A 6,365-nucleotide genomic window follows, 5' to 3' on the forward strand; every position below is an offset into this window, starting at 1 on the left:
AGTAAACCTGACATGAGAAATCTACTATCAGAAGTAGATGTGAAGATAGATTCCGCCTCCCTGCCTCTGCCCTAATCTGTAATTTAATCATCCTGGAACCTAACCGAAGTTTAAGAAAACTTTATTTTAGTAGTATGTAAATTAACTGCAGAGGCTACTGGGGCGTGTGCTATCCTTAGCTCCCAGTGACGGGCCAGGCTAGTAAAGAGGAATCTAACATCAGTTCTATTTCTGCGAGTAGAATCCTCATTGTTGTTTTCCTTTAATGAAGAAACAATAGGTGTGTCTCAGGTTACCGCGGACACTGTAACTAAGTTGTAGTCATCATATCATAACTTTTGGAGTGGTGAAAGAGGGCAAATTTTACACCCTAAGCCCCGCTGATGGCTCACTAAGCCCCGCACATAACTGGCTCACCACGCCCTCTTTAGCCCAATAAAATTGGGTTAAAAGTGGAGTGGTGTGGGGTGACTTACTGGCCTGCAGCTCCCTATTATATATTTAATAGGGGGCCGTTCAGGAACCAGAATAGCCGGCTCTTCTTAGTGAGCAGAGCCTAATGATCCAGCTCACTAAGAAGAGCCGTAATTCCCATCACTACTGCCTATCGAGAGTGTGTCTCTGGACATGGGCTTATGTTATGGAGGAGAGGCGAGTCTAAAGCCAGCTCTGTGGGAGGAGCTGACAGCAGCCTAGGAGGTCGGACACGGAGCACTGAAGGAGGCAGGTAACAGCTGTGCCCTGCATATCTCCTCTGTGTTCTGCCTTCTCATCCTGATGAGCGACTCTTGTCGGGGCCACGAGGCTGGGATGCAAAGGAGATGTTCAGGACACAGTGGGAAAAATCGGGACAAACACCCAACTGTCCAGGACGATTTGGAGCTATGGCAGTCATAGATCACAGCTGTAATCCAGAGAAATGGAGATAAAAACTTAGGTTCACATGTTTTTGTATACCCCCAGCATATATACACGCTCACTTCTTTGTCTGCGTCAGCTTCATAATGTGCGCGCCCCGGCCGGAAAGAAAAGATGGAGCTGAGGGGTGGAGGAGAAAAAGCCAAAGGTGAGTACAGAGGGTTTTTTTTTTTTAAAGACGGATGGCGGACCCACCCATACCGCCTACATGAAGATCCGCCATTGCCAGTAGCAGTCACAGTGATCCCACCCAGTAGCCAGCAGTCGCAGGGATGCGCCCAGAAAGCCAGTAGTCACGGTGATTCCCTCAGCAGCCACAGTGGTGCCCCTAGTAGCAAGAAGTCACCCTGAAGCCCCCAGTAGCAAATTGAAAATTAAAAACACGCTTACTTTGTTCCTCTCTGTGTCTTCTTCACTACGGCCACCTCACATGTCCACCTGCACCTCTGACACATATTTGTGATGGTCTTAGACGACCCCTGTGATGAGGTTGCGACCCAAAGGTTGAGAACTGCTGGTTTAAAGGGAACCAGCAGGAGTGATGTGATTATGGCTGTCGGCTTTAGAGCAGCACACAGTAAGTAATAAAGTAAAAGATCAAAGTTGGCATTACACAAGGGTATTTTACTGTACAGGAATTATAGGGTAATAAGTGAGGAAAATCTTTATTCCCTCTTTCACCTAAACAAAAGTTGGAAGGTATGAATGAATGTCATTGTAGAATCTTTGGTTCTATAATACCTAGAATCATGTCATCATTTTAAAGATAACAATCTCATCTTTCAGATAGCATCAGGCTTGTGGTTCTTTGAGCTACAGAACTGGAGAAGCAGACAGTCAAAAGACATGGGGGCTAAAAACAGTGCAGTCTGTACTATGTGCAGTTGCCTGTGTACAGGTAGTCCCTGGGTTACGCACAAGATAGGTTCCTTGGGTTTGTGCTTAAGTTGAATTTCTATGTAAGTTGGAACTGTATATTTTATAATTGTAGCTCCATACAAATATTTTGCCCCATTGGCAATTGGATTTTCAATATTTTTTGCTGTAATGGGACCAATAATTACCAATAAAGCTTCATTACAGACACCTTACAGCTGATCACTGCAGTCTGAGACTATAGTGGAGCATCCAGAGAGCTTCACCAGAGGGCACAGGGGGCAGAGGGGTCCTTCTGTAATTAGGGGTTGTCTGTAAGTCGCATGTCCTTAAGTAGGCGACCGCCTGTATAGTGCAGAGGGTGCCAGAATCAAGGATTGTGGCACAAGTTCTTCATTACTCTGGCTCCCCTTTCACTGCTCCGACAGAGTGCACCAACATTTTTTGGTGCACCTTTAACACGGGACTGCAACACATTTCTGTCTTTTTTGCATGTTAAAAGTGTTGCACAGTCCGACTGAGCACCAGAACACCCATTTAGTGCAATTTGTATGTTGCATTGGGAATAATGCAGCCACAACGCAAATTAATAGCGTGCAACTCATATGTGGCGTGGACTCTTCTTAAATACATGTGCAAGTAGTTTGCAGATAAAAGAATGTGCAAAGTATGAAATAAAACTACTGGCTTTAGTAAATGTGGCCCATAGTTGGTAATGCAAGCTGCAGATCCAGTTCCTGCCTTTTTTAACTTCTGTGTCTCTGGTTTTGTAACTCATAGAAGCACAAGCCTAATGACAAGATTATCTTTAATATGACACCAAAACCATGTTTCTAGATGCTATAGAACCAAAGGTAGGGCTGTTTGAATTGACACTCCCTCCTGTAGCCTATAAACTTGACTCATCTTTGGAGCGGATTTTTTTTTTAATAGATAAAAGGGTGAGTGTTCACATAAAAGAGGTAATTCTAGAAAGGACATTTCATTTCCTAACCGAGGGGTAGTTATGTAAGGGATAATATCCGCTGAAAGGTTCCCTTAACCTTTACACAGCATTAGTAAATTTGCCAGATTTCAAGCTCCTGGTTCTGTACTGCTCACATTTAAAAAGGTGTAACAAGAATCTGGCAGAAATCTAAAAAGTGTAAGGCCCCTTCCACACTTGCGTTGCAGATCACGTCAGAGTTTGATCAGGGTGCGATCAAGGTTTGGTCAGTGAAAAACGCGCATTTTGCATCAGAGTGCATTCAGTTTTCAGTCAGAGTTTGTTCAGTGTCTCAGTTTTTCATGTGCGTTTTCAATGCAATTTCAATGCGTTTTTCTGCGCGTGAAATGGACTCAGGACTGAGCTCTATCTTTTCTATGGCAATTGATGCGTGAAAAACGCATTGCACTTGCATTGCACTTGCAAGTGTCTCAGAGTGCGATGCGTTTTTTATGCATCTCCATAGACTTGTATGGTGCGTTTTTCACGCGCGTGACTTGCAAAAGTAGAGCATGTCGAGATTTAAACGCGCGTTAAAAAAAACGCGCGTGTGTGTGAAAAAAAATGCAAGTCTGAAAAGACCCATTGGTTACAATGGGTCAGAGTGCAATGCAAGTTCTGCACGTCAAAAGCACGTGCAGAAAACGCAAGTGAAAAACGCAAGTGTGAAAGGGGCCTAAGTGTTTGAATCCTATCAGTGCAGCAGTGTCCAGAGGTACGAGGATATGTAAAGTACTGTGTATCTGTAAATGTGTGCCCTCTGATTGTCAATGTGACATTTCAGCATTCCCATTATATCCATAGCGTGTAAACACTGTTCCCCTTGACACAGTGATAGACACAGAAAGATCCATCAGATAGTGGTGACTCTACCCTAATTCATTAGTTGGATGTTGGACTTTAATACACATCACACCACAGCTCGGCCATGAGTCTGTCCTCATCTCACTGCTGCCTGACAACTAGGATCAAAGTCTCATGGTTACTTTGACTGCCATGCGTGATCCCATGTGTGTCCCGAAATATAAAGGGCAGAATGTCCCTGGGAAAAACACAAGGAGACCTCAATCTGATACATGAAATTGCACGTAAGCCATGGAGGTAAAGATAAGATTTCCACTTTTTCATTTACATAGAGAAGAAAAAAGTCATCATCAAGTGGATTTTTAAACATAATTTTTTACAGTATTTTTACTTTTAATTTAGACAACTTTAGGAACATTTACTAAGAATGTGGGAAACTGCACTAAAAGTGCTCTTGCTGTGTATAATGCTCGTGCGCCAGATCCATTAAGAACGTGCACCAGAAATCATGAATCTGGCACCCCCTGCACTGGCCCAACAGAGTTCACCAACGTTTTTGTGGTGCACCTTTAACATAGGACGTGTGACAGACTTTGCATTTTAAATCTGGCGCACTGTCAATCTGAGCACTGGAACGCCCCGTAATTTGTGTCCCATGGTGACTAGTGCAGCTGCGCCACAAAACAGTCGCGCGCGACACATTTGTGGTTTCAGACACTTATTAAATACCTGTGCAAGCGTCTGCACTAGAAAGAGTGTGCAAAGTCCGACAGAAAACTGGCGCAAGGACCTTAGTAAATGTGCCCCATGTAGTCCAATTTACTAAAAACACTGAGAAGTGCCTGTGTATTGTGCAGGGGGTGTTGGATTCATGAAATATTCTTATATTTGTTATCCATGGCCTCCTTCTTTCTAAAATCAACTTTTAAAATGATGCCAATCAGCCATTACATCAGGCTTAGGAAACGGGGAATAGCTGGAAGAGTGAGACAGTGTAACAGCCTGTGAAGCTACAGCACAAAGGAGGACATGGATAACAAACAGAAGATTACCACTGTCACAGTGCCTGGATCTATGAGCTAGGCTACATTCATATGACAGTATGGGGGCAGCCGTACATATGTACCCCATAGAAAGCAATGGCCGCACGGAGCGATATGTGAGCGATACATGTCCTATCTTTCTCCGTGTAATGGGCCGTGCGCAACGGATCGCTATGGAAAGGGGCGCGGTCACCCCTCCTCCTCTCCATCGCGGCTGACGTATGTCCACCCGGCCATAGCCGTGCAGGCATACGTCAGTGTGCATGTAGCCTAAGTTTATCCATGCTTAATTTGATGATGGATTTGTTTAAAGGAAACCTACCATTTCAAATGGTAGGTGTAAGCTGTAAACACCGAGCACCAGCTCAGGGTGAGCTGGTGCCGGTGCTTAGTTTCGTTAGTGTTATAAACCGCGGTATCGCGGTTTTAACACTTTTTAAACTTTATAGCAGAAGCTGCTTCGGCACTGCACGATCGTGCGCGCGCCTTTATAGGAAATGCCGCAGGCGTTGCGCGCGCACGACCGTGCACACGCAGCACCGAAGCAGTTTCTGCTATAAAGTTTAAAAAGTGTTAAAACCGCGATACCGCGGTTTATAACACTAACGAAACTAAGCACCGGCACCAGCTCACCCTGAGCTGGTGCTCGGTGTTTACAGCTTACACCTACCATTTGAAATGGTAGGTTTCCTTTAATATTTTCAAATGGAACCAAAATGTTTCTAAAACGCCTTTCAGTTTGGCAAACTTTTTTGCCTCTTCTCTGTTCCCAGTGACTCCTAAAGACATTTGGATACTGCATTCAAAGTTATTTTTCTGTGTAGTGTTCAATCTCCCAGAATATATAAGGACACCATTGTGATCCGGGCCCTGTCCTGCATAACAGGTGGGTGACGGCTTGTGGGTCTAAGTCCGCAGGACAGGTTCCCTTTATATCCCTCCATTGTGCCACTACTGTTGTTATTCCTCCTGAAAATGTATGAATAAAATGAGAACTGGGTGTTACCATTACCTCTAGTCAGTGGCCTATGTTATACCCTCTACTCTCCCCCTGATTGCATTATATATATTTCTACCCTTCACAACCAATCACAGCAGAGCTTTCATTTTGAAGGGCAGCATAAGAACTGAAAGTCGTGCTATGATTGGTTGATATGTTCCATTTCTTATCTGACCGGAGCTCCAGACGTTCACAGAGGTTTTCACTCCAAACATTCACAATAGTTGTTCTCGTTTGTCCGCCCTAGGTCGTGTGAGGCTGGTGTCCTTTCTATAGATATGCACATTTTTACTAAACGTTTGTGAGTAGTATTTAATTTTATTAAAGCATTTTATGAAGACATTGTACACGATTGGAGTGCGTGTTTCTTCTAGTGGTCCGCTGTGGTGAACGGTGGTAACAATAGGAGGAACGAAAACTGCATCCACGTGGGTCTGAACAGTGGGCTACTATTATCTGGAGAATCTGTGGATTTGTGTTGTGAGCAGAACGGAGGACAAACAAGAACAATTATTGTGAACGTTTGGAGTGAAAACCTCTGTGAACGACTGGTGCTCCGGTCAGATAAGAAATCTATATATTTATATTTATATCCCTTTATATTTTAACATTGGGACTTCTGGATCAGTCCTGGACCGTTGTTTTAGCTCCGAGAGGGTTAAAGTTAAGAGTGCAGCACTACACCCAAAGGGTCATATATGTAAGAAATTGTGGATGCAGCAACATTGCCGGCTGTGCA

The sequence above is a fragment of the Engystomops pustulosus genome, chromosome 7, assembly GCF_040894005.1.
Source record: "Engystomops pustulosus chromosome 7, aEngPut4.maternal, whole genome shotgun sequence".
Classification (NCBI taxonomy): domain Eukaryota; kingdom Metazoa; phylum Chordata; class Amphibia; order Anura; family Leptodactylidae; genus Engystomops; species Engystomops pustulosus.